We start from the raw sequence: 18,974 nt of genomic DNA, 5'->3' as shown, positions 1-18,974 counted from the left end.
GATTTATGCAGCAGAAGAACATGAAAGTTGGTGTACACAGATTTATGTATTTGGATTTTTTTGTGCATGCGCACATTTCTATTTTTGGCCATATGCTATGTTTTAGTGTGAATTCTACGCACATCATTATACATGAGGCCCCAGGTCTTTATACCTTGTATATTTGCCACCAAGTATTATAACTCAAAGTTAGGTAGTGCCATGTCCCCTTCTTCTTTAGGTTATTGTAGAGTTGCCCTTTGGATGCGTGGATGTTTTGAATTCCAAATAAATGAAGTTATGATTGAGTGTGATTTCTTAAAAAAATATTCGTTAATGTATATTGGGATGCTTTGAAATAGGAAAAGGATGGTTGGGAAGGATGTTTATCTTTACAATGCTGCGTCTTCCTGCTAATGTAAGATTGATAGTAGACCATCAATTCACGTCTTGTTTGATTTTTTTCCATGCAGACAGCAAAATATTTTTGAAAAAGAGCTTTATATTTGCTTATGATATTTACCTTTATATATTTAAACTGGTCTGCTAAAATTAAAGTGAAGGTGTCCAGTCTGATATCGTGTGCTACAGAATTCACTGGAAAGAGCACACTTTTATTCAAATTGATTTTGAGTCCAGATATCTTTTGAAAATCCGCTAATGCTTTTAGGACTGTTGACACAGAATTTTGTGGGACAGATATATAAAGTACCATATCATCTGCATATAGTGAACTTTTCTGTTCAAGTCCTTCTCTGAGAATCCCCTTTATCTCTAATGCATTTTGAAAGTATACAGCCTGTAGCTCAATGGCGATTGCAGAGTAAAGGTGATAAGGGGCATCCTTGTTGAGTACGACGTTCTAGTTTGAAGTACTCTTAAATAATGCTTTTAGTACAAACTGAGGCTTCAGAACTGATATAAAGTAGTTTGATCCATGCACGTATGTTTGGGCTGAACCCAAATAATGGCAAAGTGGTGAATAGGTAATCCCATTCAACCATATCAAATGCTTTTTCTGCATCTAAAGATAATAAGATCTCTGTGGTGTTAGATTTGAAGGTTAGAAGTTAAGTGTCTGTCTTTAAGATATCCACTTTGGTCTTGTTATATTACAGAAAGAAGCACTTTTTCAATCCTTCTGGCTAGAACTTTGGAGAGTATCTTAACTTTGTTATTCAGAAGAAAGATTGGTCTGTATGATGCGCATTGCAGTAAATCCATATTTTTCTCAGGAAAGATTTTAATTAATGCTTGGCGAAGAGTTTGAGATACAATTTTGTTGTTTATTGCTTCTATAAACTTGCAAATAATAGTGGAGCGAACTTATTTGAGATTTTTTTTAAAAAATTCCACCAGGCAGCTATCAGGGCAGGCTGCTTTCCTACTTTGAAGTCAGTTCATAGCATCTAGTAATTCTGTAGGTGTCGGAGGTTTATCCCGTTCCACAGCACTAAGAGTATCTAGCTGTGGTATCTGTAATGAATAAAGAAATTCATTAGAGCTGTGTTGGTATTTGTTGTTATTGCACTATGGACTTTGTGCTTGTGGATTTGTTGGCCTTCTTTCCATGTTCATAATAATGATTTTCAGATTTAAAGATGACCTGTTGGGCGGCATGGTGACGCAGTGGTAGTGCTGCTGCCTCACAGTTAGGAGCTCCGGGTTCGCTTTCTGGGTCCTCCCTGTGTGGAGTTTACATGTTCTCCCTGTGTCTGCGTGGGTTTCCGCCAGGTGCTCTGGTTTCCTCCCACAGTCCAAAGACATGCAAGTTAGGTGCATTGGCGATCTTAAATTATTCCATGTGTGTGCCCTGTCATGAGCTGGCACCTTGCCCTGGTTTTTTTTCCTACCTTGCGTCCTGTGTTGGTTGGGATTGGCTCCAGCAGACCTATGTGACCCTGTGGTTAGGATATAGCGGGTTGGATAATGGATGGATGGAAGATGAGCTGTTCTGTGTCTTTAGTAGTCAAGAGGACAAAATCTGATTGCAAAACCTGTCTTTTCCTTTAAAATACCTCATTTGGAGACCTGGGGCCTCGTGCATAACGCCATGCGTGGAATTCACACTAAAACATGGCGTACGAACAAAAGAGGAAATGTGCGTGTGCGCAAAAAAATCCAGATGCATGAATCTATGCATATACAAACTTCCAAGTTCTTCCACTACATAAATCCCGGTCACCGTGAAATGTAACGCACGTTGCACGCACCTGCTGCCACTCCCCAACTCCTCCCAGAATTACACCTCTTTGAATATGCAAATCGTAATGTAAATAGTCCTAAAGCCCAGAGTTTTGTGAAAAGACAATGGCAAAAACACAGGGGAAAATAGAAGAAGTTCAGCAAATACCAAGTGGAGGCATGGAAAAACGTACTATTTATTGGTTTAACACTAGAATAACCAGAGCCTATAAAAAAACTTGTAGATCCGGCCCACCTTAAATCTGGTCGCACCTCTCCATCAGCATCTTTTGTCCTGTAAATGTGCCGATAAAGACAAGCAGCAAGCAGCCTACTATTCCATCCCCCCACCGACTTAGAATGTGTACAAACTTCTCCCAGCTCATGCCTTGATTGATTATCTGGGAGTGAAGTGCTGGAGTTCTAGAGTGGAAATAATAGATCACTATTTGGAACACATGCATTTCATGTGTGTTCTGTTTCTACAATAATCTGTGTAAACACATTTTTAAAACAGAAACGTTTTTCATATTTTAGTAGTAAATGAGAAAATGTAGACATAAACTATATAATGTATGAAGCCGGAGTCCAAAGATCAAATGAACACTTTCACAAAAGGTTCAAAGAAAAGACACCAGCTCCCATGGTGTAGTGGTAAGGTTTGCTGACTTGTAATGAGGAATACCTGGTTCGATCCCGACTGTCTCCTATTTTTGCCGTTTTCAGTAGTGAGCTGCTCTTATTGTTAATATTATACAGTACACACATACACTTAGTTTGCATCTGTAACAGACAGTGTACATATTGTCACGCTTGGGTCACAGATTTGCACCGTGACACAGGGAGAGAGAGAGAGATAAAAGCAAACAATCAATTCCAAAATCGACAGGCGCTGCGCTAGGCTTTTAAGTTAGGCTTGTATTACGCGTTATAGCGCAAGTGAGAAGGTAAGGAGCAATTTGAGGGTAGTCTGTGTTTCAAGGGTATCTCCAGGGGCGTCTTTGTCCTCTTGGCGTGCGATCACCCCTCCAGCTTATACTCTCCCTCAGCTTTATTTCACATTCTCGTGAATCAAGCGACTCTCTGTACCAGGTTCAGGTTCATGTAGTCGTGATAATACATCTGCGTTGACGTGTTCAGAGCCTGGTCGATGTTTCACTGTGAAGCTGTAAGGTTGTAAGCCCAGAAACCATCTCATGAGGCGAGAGTTTGTGTCTTTCTGTCTGTACAACCATTGAAGTGGAGCATGATCAGTTACCAAAGTGAAGTTTCGCCCCCACAAGTAATAGCGAAGCGCTTCCACAGCCCACCTAATTGCCAAGCATTCTTTCTCAATTGTAGAATAATTACGCTCCCTAGGAAGTAATTTCCTACTCAAATATGTAATTGGATGTTCTCCATCAAAATCTGTAACAGGACTGCGCCACACCAAATGCACTTGCGTCTGTTTGCAAGATAAAATCCTTTGTGAAATCCGGGTTCCTTAGAACCGGATAAGAAGACAATGCTTTTTTTAAATTGCTGAAAGAGCGTTGCAATTTTCTGTCCACAAGATAGGTCGGTTTTTCCTGCCTCTAGTAAGTTCTGTAAGAGGAGCAGCTCTATGTGCAAAATTTGGAATGAATTTTCTGTAGTAACCAGCAAGCCCCAGAAAAGCACATACTTGTTTCTGTGTCTCAGGTCTCGAGTAAGCAAGCATTTCTTCTATTTTCCTTAATTGTGGCCTAAGTAAACCCTTGCCCATAGAATAGCCTAAGTAATGAGTCTCAGACATGCCTAGTTTACATTTCTTAGGGTTAGCAGTAAGGCCAGCCTGTCTCAAGCTTTCAAGAACGGCTTGAAGCCGCTCTAAGTGTGTTTTCCAATCATTGCTAAAAATCACACATCGTCAAGGTATGCCCCGGAATATTCAGAATGAGGATGCAGGATCTGATCCATCATACGCTGAAAAGTTAGAGGTGCCCGTGAAGACCAAATGGGAGTCTTGTAAATTCATAGAGTCCGTCAGGAGTCGCAAATGCTGTTTTCTCACAACTGCTAGCCTCTAAAGGCACCTGCCAATAGCCTTTCGTGAGATCTAGCGTGGAGATATAGGTCACCTGACCCAACACGGGGCATCGGATAAGCATCGAATTTAGAGACCTTATTCAAGCGTCTGAAATCGATACAGAACCAAACCGAACCGTCTTGCTTTGGGACTAATACGACTGGGCTGCACCAGTCACTTTTACTTTCATGAATTACACCCAGCGTCAGCATCCTTTTTACCTCTTCACGCACAATATTTTGCGCTTCTGTATCGGAACGGCCGCATCTGTACGCGAACATCAGGTTCAGTGGTAATTTTATGTTTTGTAATGTTAGTCTTGCCTGGTAAATCTGAAAAGACATCAGTGTTCCGTTCTATCAAAGATAACAGTTCTGTCTTTTGCGTGTCAGTAAGATCGTTACCAATGGTAACATCGGTCTGAGAAACAGCAGCCAAGGAAGTGTTAACCTCTTGTCGGTCGTGCCATTCCTTCAAGAGGTTAATGTGTAAAATCTGGAATGGTTTGCGCCGGCCTGGTATTCTAACCTTGTAATTTACCGGACTCAAACGCTCCTCAATAATGGCGGGGCCCTGTTATTTAGCTAAGAATTTGTGTGGATCCGAGGGAACCAGTACCAAAACACACTCGCCAGGTTTGAATTCATGGAGCTTACTGCTGCCTATCGTAAAGACGCTTCTGAGTTTCCTGTTCTCGTTGTTGGTGTTCCACAGCAATAGAGGAAAGCATAGAAATTCTGTCTTGCAACGAAATTAGTCGATCTGCAAAGCTTGGACCTTAGCTGCTCTCTCGTTTCCTATCCATTCCTCACGCACCACATCCAGGATGCCTCGCGCCGCCTGCCGAATAACAACTCAAGGGACTCAAGCCAGTGGACGCCTGTGGTGATTCGCACGCTACAAAACAAAAGGTAGGACAGTGTTCCATGTTGTGGGATCATTATGAGCAACTTGCCTGATCATCTGTTTCAATGTTTTGTTAAATCGCCGGTTAAACCATTCGTTTGAGGATGGTAAACAGTAGTACTCAATTTCTTAATAGCAAAGCTGTCACACAATTGTTTCATCACGAGAAGTGAAAGGTGTGCCTGATCAGTTAAGATTTCTCTAGGGATACCAATACGAGTAAAAGTTTCACATAGTGCTTTGGCTACAGCGAAGAGTTGGCCTTTTCAGCGCATCATTTCTGGATATCGTGTCGCATAATCAACCAACACCAGCAAATATTGGTACCCATCCTTAGTCTTAGGTAATGGTCCCACAATATCTAATCCCACACGCTGAAAGGGAACTTCCAATATGGGCATAGGACAAAGGGGAGCCCGAGGAGGCTTATAAGCAGAGACGATCTGGCAGTCTGGACATGAAGTACAAAATCGTTCAACATCTTTTCCCATATTAAGCCAATAAAATCGTTTTGATAACCGGTCTCTAGTTTTGTCGGCACCGAGGTGCCCCCCAAGATGTGTGAATGTGCCAGATGCAAAACAGTTTCCCTATGTGCTTCAGGTACCACCAGTTGTTCAATAAATTCCCCCTCCAAATGATCTGAGATCACTCTGAAAAGGCAACCGTCCTTTTCTATAAAGTGTGGGTTTTCACACCCACGGAATTACGCTCTTGGTAATAAGAGTCATTAGCAGAGCGAGCCTGTTTAAATGCATATTCTAATGAGCTATCAGTATGCTGCAAACGCACAAAATCTGATTGTTCGTTAATGCTCGGTTTGTGTTCAGAGGCGTTTGCAATCTGGGAAGATGTAGAAGGACCAGTCCATTCTGGAAGATTGTCGGGGGTGACCTCCTCCGTCTCGCTGGAGAGATCGGGTTCAATATCTAAGTTGGGCTCTAGATTTTCCCTGGCCGCTACCAGTTCTTCGTCTTGGTTTTCTTCTTCTTCTCCCCACTAAGTTCATTAGTGGACTGGACTACTGGTCCCTTACATTTATTAATCAGTTTTGGAAAAAGGGCATTTCTCCGTCCTATGAGTAATGGCCAAGGGCACAAGTCTGAAATGGCAGACCAAACCTTAAAGTGGCGACCCCTATAAGTTAAAGGAAGAAGTAAAGTCTGATAATCTTTAACATCACCATGTACACAGCGTATTTTTACAGTCTCACAGTCTCTAAAGCATTGTTCATTAAGACAGTCTCGTCTCACAAAACAAAAGTCACTTCCTGAGTCCCAGGCACCAGTTCATCGGTAGCGCTGTCCACCATGTCCTTATGTTTAATTAATAACAGGCGGACAGCGATGGTTCAGCCCACATATGTTTATTATACATTATTTATATTTACAGATGCCACACACAACCCCAAAACTCTCCCAAAGTCCAGGCCCTCGCACAATGCCTTTTCGTACTTTAGGCCGCCTCCACTCCTCTCCTCCAAGACTTTGTCCTCTGCACTCCTAACTCCAGCCATCGAATGGAGGGAGGCAGCCCCTTTTATCCTCACCCAGACGTGCTCCAGGTGCATCCTGATTAGCTTAGTGTGGCAGAAGTACCGGCCAGGGCTCCTCAGGCATTGGGGCAGCCCCTGGCGGTGACTATGGGCCCCTATAGGGTTAAGCTTCCAAGCACAGTTCCCGTGGTCCCCAAAGCCACCAGGGCGGTCACCCCCTCGTTGTCTGGAGGAGGTGTATGCCCTCCTCTGGTCCTCTTGGGCATTCTGGATGGGTACCACTCCCAGCCACTCGCCACACGGTATGCATTATTTAAATAAAGTTAAAAATGTATCTGTATAATGTAATATTGTATATATAGGGTGGTCCAGATCTAATTATGCAATTTTCATTGCGCCATAACTTATTAAGTTTGTTACATAGAGAATTCACAAAAAATTGTCTTTGTTGCCGATAGATGGCAGCACCTGCCCTGCATTCCAAAATGGCAGGGAGACGGTTGTTAGTCTAACAGCGGGTGCGATATGTTTGCCTTTTCATAATTGCATAATAGGATTTGGACCACCCTATATACTTTACTGCATTTCATCTTAAAAATGATATTAAGAGCTCCAAGAAGATAGCACCTAGAAATCTAAATCGATTTAGAAACCAGTTGTCATCATCTGTAAATACACAATCTCTTCTGTTGAATTGAATTGAATTATATGGTACAATGCGATTCAATATGCAAATCCTCCATAAACTTATTTTCCTATAAAATGGTAAAATAACAACAACAACAATGAATTGTACTTAAAAGTACAAACAGCTCTACTGGGAGCAGTTGATGTGAGTGCGTTTAGAGCTCTTGGGATAAAACTGTTTCTGAACCACGAGGTTCGTGTAGGAAAGGCTCAGAAGCATTTGACGATGGAATAAGTTCAAATAAACTGTGCACATGGCTGAGGCAGCATGTGCTAGATGCTGTACCCCGACAATTCTCTCCGTACTTGATACGATCTGCCATAGAGCTTTCCGATCAGCTGCTATATATCTGTGATTCCTCACTCTGATACATTGGGTTAAAAAATTGGTGCACTGAGAGTAACAATGTTAAAGCAGCTATGGTATTTGGAATAGTTTGGCCATTCCATGCATCATTATATTGTTACAGATTGATTACAATCAGATGCCTTAAACAAAAAAATGATATGCTTTTAATTTCAGTGTATTTGATAAAGTCGTGTCAACGATGTGAATCAAATAAATAAAGGGAAACCACACAGGAACAGTAGCACTGCTTTGACACTGGGTGCCGCCAGTTTGCAAAACCAAACCAAGTTTAGTTTTTATACATTGTGATGTGAGCATGGAAACGGGTGTACACAACATTTTGTGTATATGCACCATTTATACATGAGGTCCCAGGTCTGTATTTAAAACACAAGAAATATTATTATCATTGGATGCAGAAAAAGCATTCGACATGATTGAATGGAAATACCTTTTTACTATATTGGAGAAGTTTGGGTTTGGCCCGAACATTTGTGCATGGATTAAATTACTGTATACTAACCCAAAAGCTTCAGTTTGCATCAATAACATTTGCTCAGACTACTTTAAACTAGAACGTGGCACAAGACAAGGATGCCCTTTGTCACCGCTGCTGTTTGCGATTGCCATTGAACCACTGGCAATACATTGTCGAAATACTGATCAGATAAAGGGGATTAGCAGAGAAGGACTGGAACAGAAAATCTCATTATATGCAGATGATATGGTACTGTATATTTCGACCCAGAAAATTCTGTGCCTGCAGTCTTAGCAGCACTCACAGAATTTCAAAAGCTCTCTGGTCTCAGAATTAATCTGAATAAAAGTGTACTCTTCCGTGAATTCTCAAGCATATAATATTAGATTAGACACCCTACCTTTTATCATTGCAGAACAGTTTAAATACCTAGGGGTAAACATCACAAGTAAACATAAAGCTCTATATCAACAAAATTTCGCCGTCTGCATGGAAAAAATTAAACAAGACTTGCATAGATGGTCAACCCTTCATCTCACACTAGCTGGAAGAATTAACACTGTTAAGATGAATATTCTTCCTAAGCTCCTTTTTATTTCAAAACATCCCAATATACATTAATAAATCGTTCTTTAAGCAATTAGATTCAACAATAACCTCATTTATTTGGAATTCAAAACATCCACGCATCAAAAGAGCGACCCTACAAAGACAAAAGGCAGAAAGCGGCATGGCTCTACCTAACTTCCAGTTTTATTACTGGGCGGCAAATATACAGTCGATAAGAACCTGGACACAAATAGAAGAACATACACAGGCATGGACCGCAATAGAAGTAAAATCCTGCAGTACTTCTTTGTATTCCCTGCTCTGCGCTCCAATAAACACACGCTATCGGCAATACACTAATAACCCAATTGTGCTCCACTCACTTATGGCGCTTTTCCACTGCATAGTACGGCACGACACGGTTCAGTTCAGCTCACTTTTGGGGCGTTTTCCACTGGTAACAGTACCTGGTACCTGGTCCTTTTTTTAGTACCACCTCAGCCGAGGTTCCAAGCGCGCCGAACCGTTACCAAAACGTGACGTGTAAACTCTGCTGGTCACTGATTGGCCGGAGAAAATCGTCATTACTGCGTCACTGGCTATTCTTTTCTTTAAAGGTACACACACGCGGAAGTTTGTGTCGCGTCTCTCCATCGCTGGACACAGTTTGTTGCATAAGTGGATGAATGTTTCTTCAGACATTCGAAAGTTCTCCAGCCACTGAGTGTTTGTAAAACCGGGAACAATCACATCCCACCACTCTGAGGCACGGTTAAATGTCCAAACAGATGGTCTGTTGCGGCGACTTTTTTGCAAAATGTGGAAGATCTGTAATATACAGAATCAGCATTTTAATGTTACACTGGCAGTTAAGTTCATTTTATGCTTTGCAACAGTGATAAAAGTTAGCTAGTGACGTGCTTTTTTTAGATGCTTACCCTTGCGCGTCGTCGAGCTAAAGTGTTGTCGTTGTCGCGTGTTGTTGTAAAGTTCCACGGTGTCACGGCAGTAGAGGCGGCGCAACTCTAACGACACGTGAATAATCCTGCCCACTCTAAAGCGGTACTAAAGTGCAGTCGAAACGCATAAACCGAGCCGAACTGAGCCGAACCAAGGTGAGCTGTACTGAACCGTGCTGTGCCGTACTATGCAGTGGAAAAGCGCCTTTAGAATCTGGAACCAATGTAGAAAGCATTTTAAGACGGAGAAGATTCTTTCTGTGGCACCCCTGCAAGAGAACCACCTCTTTCAACTTTCACAAACATATGCAGTTTTTAATATCTGGAAAAATTTGGAATTAACTTGCTTAGAGATCTTTATATAGACAACGTCTTTGCATCCTATGAACAATTACATTCCAAATTTAACATTCCAGCTACACATTTCTTTCACTATCTTCAAATCAGGAACTTTGTTAAACAGAACCTTCCAGATTTTCCTCATCTTGCACCCTCATCCACGCTGGAAAAATATTGCTCAATTTGGAGGAATTAGACTCCATCTCTACAATATATAAAATCATTTTACAATCCCTTCCTTTCAAAGATCCAAGAGGACACTGGGAAAATGACCTCTCAATTAATATATCAGAAAAGGAGTGGAAAGTAGCAATGCAGAGAATTCACTCGAGCTCCATATGCGCAAAGCATACAATTATACAACTCAAAATTATATATCGAGCACATCTGTCTCGACTAAAACTCTCCAAAATGTTTCCTGGGCATGATCCAACCTGCGAACGTTGCAACCAAGCCCCAGCCTCACTGGGTCACATGTTCTGGGCCTGCACCAAATTAACATTATTCTGGACAAAATTTTAATTACCTCTCAGACAGCCTTGGACTCACAATCCCTCCTAACCCATTAACAGCTGTGTTTGGGGTTCTTCCAGAGGGGCTTAAAGTGGAGAAGGACAAACAAATTGTGATTGCATTCACTACACTGTTGGCACGCAGACTTATTCTGATAAGCTGGAAGAACCCAAACTCTCCTCTTTTAAGTCAGTGGGAAACTGATGTGTTATACTATTTAAAATTGGAAAAAATCAAATACTCAGAGGATCTGTACAGACTTTTTTCAAAACATGGCAGGATCTAATCAGTAATATTTTAAAATAAGTTTATAAAGCACAGAGAATTTATTAATTTAGGTATTTTTACAAGCCTTAAATTTTACATCGCTTTGGCTTGCTCTCTCTCTCAGGGGTGGGGATCGATCTGTTCTTAACATAATTCTTTTTTTTGTAAAAACTTGATTGCTATGTATTGATTGTAATAAAATTAATAAATAAAAAAAATAAAATAAAATAAAAAAAAATAATAAAACACAATTAAAGTCTCCTGCCATTATAGTTTTATGAGTGTTTACATTAGGGATAGATGCAAATAACTTTTTGGAAGAAAGCTCTATCATCCACATTAGCTGCATAGATATTAATCAAAATCATTTCAGTATTAGATAAATTGCCCATCATCATGACATATCGCCCTTCAGAATCTAATATTGCATCTGAGACTACAAATGAAATACAGTTGTGCTTGAAAGTTTGTGAACCATTTAGAATTTTCTATATTTCTGCATAAATATGACCTAAAACATCATCAGATTTTCACTCAAGTCCTAAAAGTAGATAAAGAGAAACCAGTTAAACAAATGAGACAAAAATATTATACTTGGTCATTTATTTATTGAGGAAAATGATTGAATATTATATATTTGTGAGCGGCAAAAGTATGTGAACCTCTAGGATTAGCAATGAGTTTGAAGGTGAAATTAGATTCAGGTGTTTTCAATCAATGGGATGACAATCAGGTGTGAATGGGCACCCTGTGTTATTTAAAGAATCTATCTTTAAAGGTATCTATCAAAGTCTGCTCTTCACAACACATGTTTGTGGAAGTGTATCATGGCACGAACAGAGGAGATTTCTGAGGACCTCAGAAAAAGAATTGTTGATACTCATCAGGCTGGAAAAGGTTACAAAACCATCTCTAAAGAGTTTGGACTCCACCAATCCACAGTCAGACAGATTGTGTACAAATAGAGGAAATTCAAAACCATTGTTACCCTCCCCAGGAGTGATCGAACAACAAAGATCACTCCAAGAGCAAGGCGTGTAATAGACGGCAAGGTCACAAAGGACCCCAGGGTAACTTCTAAGCAATTGAAGGCCTCTCTCACATTGGCTAATGTTCATGAGTCCACCATCAGGAGAACACAGAACAACAATGGTGTGCGTGACGGGGTTGCAAGGAGAAAGCCACTGCTCTCCAAAAAAAACATTGCTGCTCGTCTGCAGTTTGCTAAAGATCACGTGGACAAACCAAAAGACTATTGGAAGAATGTTTTGTGGACGGATGAGACCAAAATAGAACTTTTTGGTTTAAATCAAAAGCGCTATGTTTGGAGAAAGAAAACACTGCATTCCAGCATAAGAACCTTATACCATCTGTGAAACATGGTGGTGGTAGTATCATGGTTTGGGCCTGTTTTGCTGCATCTGGGCCAGAACGGCTTGCCTTCATTGAAGGAACAATGAATTGTGAATTATATCAGAGAATTCTAAAGGAAAATGTCAGGACATCGGTCCATGAAGTGAATCTCAAAAGAAGGTGGGTCATGCAGCAAGACAATGGCCCCAAGCACACCAGTTGTTCTACCAAAGAATGGTTAAAGAAGAATAAAGTTAATGTTTTGGAATGGCCAAGTCAAAGTCTTAATCCAATCAAAATGTTGTGGAAGGACCTGAAGCGAACAGTTAATGTGAAGAAACCCACCAACATCCTAGAGTTAAAGCTGTTCTGAACGGAGGAATGAGCTAAAATTCCTCCAAGCCGGTGTGCAGGAATGATCAAAAGTTACTGGAAACATTAAGTTGCAGTAATTGCTGCAAAGAGGGGTCACACCAGATACTGAAAGCAATGGTTCACATACTTTTGCCACTCATATATATGTAATATTTGATAATTTTCCTCAATAAAAAAATGACCAAGTACAATATTTTTGTCTCATTTGTTTAACTGGTTTCTCTTTATCTACTTTTAGGACTTAAGTGAAAATCTGATGATGTTTTAGGTCATATTTATGTAGAAATATAGAAAATTCTAATGGTTCACAAACTTTCAAGCACAACTGTAGTTCTGTGCATTAAGATTCCCACACCCCAGGTTTTCTTTGTATTGCATGAGTGAAATATTTGGCCAGACCACTCTCCTTGCAACTAAACCTGGTCCACATTTAGTAAGTAGGTCTCCTGTAAAAATACTATGAAGGCATTTAAACTTGTTAAGTGCAAGAGGATGTTTTTTCTCTTTAATTCATGATTGAGACCCTTGACATTCCAGCTCAAAAGTTCACTATTTAGTCATAGAAATTTTGCTTCTGAACTTTTGTTGACATTTTGTATTCTTAGGTTAAGGTAGTACATTGTTACATATAATAGCTTTGACATAGATTTCATATTAATGTCAAGTGATACAGCTATGGAGCTTATTGTTATGTTGGCAGTAACGGTTATTGGGGGTATAAAGGAAAAAATAAATAGCGTTGCTATGTTTCTCTTAAACATACTGTCAATAGCTGTTTACTTTTTGGTTACAAATTAGCCAAGATCTACCCATAAGCCAAAAGTAGCCAAAATGTGCATATAATTTATGAAAGAAATATCAAAATAATAATAGCAGCCTAAAAAAAAGGAAAGGAATGTGTGACGCTATAGCCTTACCGTGGCAATAATACAGTATAGTACAGACAGATACTCTGGCAAGATTCTCAATAAGCTTTAGGTATGAACCGTGTGGTGTATGGCCTGCCGTTCATCCCGGCCAATACCCCCAAGCTGCCAGGTGGAGCTCTCCCTGCAGCATGGAAGTGGCCCGAAGACCAGCAGGGCATCATGGACATTGGAGTCTTTATACACAGCCCTGCTGGATACCGTTGGGGCCACTAGATGACGCTGCAGGGAGGAATGACGTTTACTTGCCTTACGCCCCAGAAGTTCATCCGAGTCACATGGACAAGGGGAATGACGTGCTTCCGGGGTGAAGAAAAGGACTTTTGATCTGACCCAGAAGTGATAGAAGATCACATGGACTGGGATTGGAACACTTCCGGGTCAGGGAGTATAAAAGGATTGTGGGAGCTCCCAGACGGTGAGCTGAGCTGGGTGGAAGGGTGTTAACGCGTCTGGGAGTGGTGGAGTGATTATTATTGTGTATTTGTGTGAATTTAATGAGTATTGTGGAGAGGAGGGTGCTTGTGCACTGTATTTGTCCAAATAAAGAAGATTATTGGACTTTTACCTGGTGTCTGACGTCTTGGACAAGGGTTCAAGGGAGCGATAGCACCCCCTATCTGTCACAGTGGCGTAGCCGTCAGGATTCTCTGGCCGTCGGTTTGGCAAAGGACCTGTATAATAAATTTCTGTGGACAGAGAACCCGAAGAAGACAGCATCACGACACACAGAAAAAATCAACACTAACGCAAACTCGACAGGCAGCGCTGCAATACAGGAACACCTTGCTGAACATCGGTCTGTGATGGGGAAGAAATCTGGGAAAAAGAATGAGAATACCAAAAAGGAGCAGACCCTAGATGATACCGCATGTCTTTGGACATACCTGACGGGAAGCGAGGAAGACAGGGCCACGATTGACTCCGAGAGGACCCGAGCATTACGACAGCGGGAGGGCTGTCGAAATCAGATACACACAGGACAACCTCTATGCACTAAGAGGACACCATTGGAGTCTGGAGGTATGTGCCGAAAAAACGTCTGATGCACTGGGTCCTTACTTTAATTGTTTTTCAGAGGCCTGTCTTCTTGATTCTGACGAGGAGTTGGAAACATACTTTCCACCTGAGCAAAATGGCCGTGATGATGAGGAGTCTAACCAATCTAGGAGTCTGAAATTTGGAAACATATTCAACAAGAATAGGAGCAGGCGGGGGAAACCTAAAGGACTATAAACAAACACATGACCATGATGGTTTCCTTCCATTCGCCAAAACAGGACACGTGATATCTCCCGAAGGATTGTGGGAAGGAGAAGGTCAACGTTGTTCTATAGGTAAGGTCGCTGTTTCCCCGACGGAGGAAAGGGGAGGCAAATGAAGCAGCGCCAGCCGTAAGTAAAAGTAAAGAAGAACGGGATATGACTGAACGGTCCACCGTTAAATTAGAAAAGGCAGATCGCAGTCGGCCGGTGGCGGCACCCTGGACCTCTGCCAATCGAAATTCCAATTCCCAAGAGCCTCCACGAAGCCCGTCAGAGCACGTGCCGACAGTAGACGTGCTCAATGGCTCCCAGCCGGAAGGTAATGCAACTGATGGTTTGAGTCTGCCTCCGGCCGAATTAAATAACTTTATGGTCGTATAAGAGCTCGAAAAACTAATCAAGCCCATGCAGTGTTTTTTCCAGGTCCTAACGAACATAGAGAAAATCGCTGGGGAGATGGGAGCAGCGGCTGAAGCGCCTTTAAGGAAAGCGAGTGAGTACCTGTGGCAATTAGGCCAAGAGCCTCCCGTATTACATGATGTGACGGTACAGGTGAGTAATGCTGGTACCGTAAATGATGAAATAGGGACACAGTGTGATCCGGACCTGCTTTTAATAAGTAGTGGGTGCCAAATCACTGCATGACCTACAAGAGAGGACGAAACGTTGACCGAATGGTCGGGGAAGGGCCAATCGATCCAGAGCAACGGGGTGGTGTTGTCCTCGAACGATTCGGTCCTGAAGACCCTGAACCGCTTAAAAATAAGTCTAGAGGGGTGCAGGCAGGAAAGGGTCTCTTTTATTTAATAAAGAGACTCAGACTGTGGAAAACCCCCAAAGCAAACAGGAGATCCCAAAAATAAAACAAGGGTCTCCTGACAAGTTAGAGAAAGGCAAGAGAGTACAGTTAGAGGCGGCGGGGGTCTTCTCCTCAGCAAGAAAAGGGGCCGACCTAACTTTTCCCAATTGTTTTCAGTCCCACAGGGGGAGAATAACAGGAGGACGGAGGCAGTGTTACGGATGCCGAAGGTTGGGTCACATTTTTCGGAACTGTCCTCGGAGAGCGGGTGACCAGGTTTCGGTTCAGACTAATATTCGCCCTAGATTCTCCAGGGAGCGAGAAAAATGGATCAGCCAAGGCTCAACCGGAAATTCTTCTTGGAGAAAGACTTCCTTCTCAGGGCTGGCCGCTCCGAATTATAATTCGTCGCTGGGGAGGAGTACTGTGGTGTCACAACCGCAATGAGCAATATGCCAGCGAGCTTACAAGAGGAAATTTTTTTTAACTTTAACAAGGTTTTTGAACTTACCTTCAGGTTGTTTGTTTTGTTTTTTTTTTTTTTGGATGTTCCACCGTTTGTTTCGAGTGCAAGCCTCATGTGTAATATTCCACTTTTACCAACCAGTGTTTTAACACTAGAATTACCAGAGCCTACGAAAAAACTCGTAGATCCGTCCCACCTTAAATTGCTTCTCACCTCCACCAACATCTTTTGTCCTTTAAGTGTGTTGATAAGCACCAAGCACCCTGCTATCACATCCCCCACCGGCTCATAGTTTTCTCAGCTCAAGTTGGGTCACATTTGTTGGAACTGTCCTTGTAGAGCCGGTTACCAGGTGTCAGTTCAGACTAATTCGTCGACTGTTTATCTGCATGTCAGTTGCTTGGAGTTGTATAGAGTGAAAAGTCAAGCAAAATCACACCTTTTATAAATACTATATCGTTATTTGGAACACATGCATTTCATGTCTGTTCCGTGTCTAAAACGATCTATGTAAACACATAATTAAAAAGAAACGTTTTTCATGTTTTAGTAATAATTGACAAAATGTAGACATGAAGTTTATAATGTGTGAAGCCTGAAGTCCAAATATCAAAGGAACACTTTCACAAAAGGTACAAATATTTTATTCAAAAATATAACTGCAGAAAAACAACATGCATTAGGGTGCGACATTAACACACATTTACTACGACTGCTTCTGTGGCGCAACGGTATCAACTGTTGACTGATAATCAAAACTTCATGGGTTTGATCCCTGATGAGTCCATCTTGAGATGTCAGCTGCTTTTAGTCTTACTATTTTAGAATAAAAACATACATTTGATTTCAGTCTGTAACAGCCGGTGTAAATGTATGATACTTGTAAAGGTTACCTTTTTTTTTTTATTTTTTATTAATCAGTTTCATTCTCTCAGTCGCGTTCATCTGACGCTGCTGTTCTCACATAAAAACGTGCTATAGCTCTTTGATTTTTACTTGAAGTGTAGGATTTCCCTGGCAGACCTGAAATGGTATCTCCCGATGTTTAGGCAAGCCGACCCTGGGAATGGAGAAGTCTTTATAAGTACAGTTGTGGCCGCAAGAGCGGGGGCAATTGTTCACAGAGAATTGAGAAGGGTTAGGTAGTGTGTGGCACACTAGACTAAGAGGTGCCTGGTGGCTGAGCTGCTGGTTGATGTAAAGGAGTGGGTGAGGACCTGAGGACCAGAAACGGCTCCTGAGATTTTTTTTTAGGAGTTGAATTTTTGACCTGGACTGAAACAGATTCCAGTTTTGTTTTATTTGGCTGCTCATGCCCTTACATGGACTAGAATTGACTGTATATACAGTATATTAGTGTAATAGCCTCTGTGTTTTACAATTTCTATTTTTGTCTTTTCTTTTTTCATAATTAGATTTGTTTTGTCACAGTATTATTTATATATTTTGTGTGCATTCTTTTACATCAGCAACTGTTTTTTTTCTCTTCTCTATCGTGGAATAATAAAATTACCTTTTTTTTAACATTTGCCTCTCTTATTACCCCCTCAGTCCTGGTCAGTCCCAAACTACTAGCAGGCCATCTGCTTTAGTAGATGGCTTGTGTCAGGATAGCCAAACAGAAAATAAACTATAAAATACAATAAATAAAATGTAACATATAGTTATGGCAAAAAATGACAATGATATTACAAATGGTCCAGAATGCAAACTTCAAGCAGAATCTTCTTTGCCTTGCCAGAACACGGTGTGACTCATGGTCATGTGTTTCATAAGAATGTCAGGATCAATCTTCTTAGCTGTTTATCAGCTTCGTCCAGAGAACTAAAAATATAAAACTGATCTTCAATAACAATTTTCAGTTATGCAGGGTACAAGAAGCTGTATCTGATGTCAGCTTGACATAGGCACTGTTCAATCCTGTAGAAGGTGGTGTATTTACTGCATTTAACAGTTGTTGCAGTTAAGAAATCTGGGGAAATACAAATGCAGTTGTTTTCAAATAATTTCAATAATTTCAATAATGTCATCTTTCTGTCTGAAAAGAGGCATGAAGTTTTGTTTGGCATGTATGTTAGAGAATAGTTCAGTTGTGAATTTCACTGGGTTTGAACTTGCCAGTTTCTCAGGAAGACCCTTAATTCTGATGTTGTTTCTTCTATTTCTATCTTCCAGCGCCGCCAACTTGTCAGCAAGCACTTTGCATTCTGATTTTGCAGCCGTTGCTTTTTCATCTGTGGCAGAAGCTGATTGTTCATAGATAGATAGATAGATACTTTATTAATCCTAAGGGGAAATTCACATAATCCAGCAGCAGCATACTGATACAAATAAAGAGTAATAAAAATGCAGGTAAATACAGACAATAACTTTATATAATGTTAACGCTTAACCACCACACCACCCCCCCCCCATTCCCCACCGGGTGGAATTGAAGAGTCGCATAGTGTGGACGAGGAACGATCTCCTCAGTCTGTCAGTGAAGCAGGGCAGTGACAGCAGTCTGCCGCTGAAGCTGCTCCTCTGTCTGCAGATGATACTGTTCAGTGGATGCAGTGGATTCTCCATGATTGACAGGAGCCTGCTCAGTGCCAGTCAATCTATCACGGATGTCAACCTGTCCAGCTCCATACCTACCTACCTCACCAGTTTGTCCAGACGTGAGACGTCCTTCTTCTTTATACTGCCTCCTCAGCATACCACCGCGTAGAAGAGGGCACTTGCCACAACCGTCTGGTAGAACATCTGCAGCATCTTATTGCAGGTGTTGAAGGACGCCAACCTTCTAAGGAAGTATAGTCCGCTCTGACCTTTCTTACACAGAGCATCAGTATTGGCAGTCCAGTCCAATTTATCATCCAGGTGCACTCCCAGGTATTTATAGGTCTGTACCCTCTGCACACAGTCTCCTCTGATGATCACGGGGTCCATGAGGGTCCTGGGCCTCCTAAAATCCACCACCAGTTCCTTGGTCTTGCTGGTGTTCAGGTGTAAGTGGTTTGAGTCGCACCATTTAACAAAGTCCTTGATTAGCTTCC

The sequence above is a fragment of the Polypterus senegalus genome, chromosome 3, assembly GCF_016835505.1.
Source record: "Polypterus senegalus isolate Bchr_013 chromosome 3, ASM1683550v1, whole genome shotgun sequence".
In the NCBI taxonomy this organism is placed as follows: Eukaryota; Metazoa; Chordata; class Cladistia; order Polypteriformes; family Polypteridae; genus Polypterus; species Polypterus senegalus.
This window is presented reverse-complemented; position numbering follows the sequence as displayed.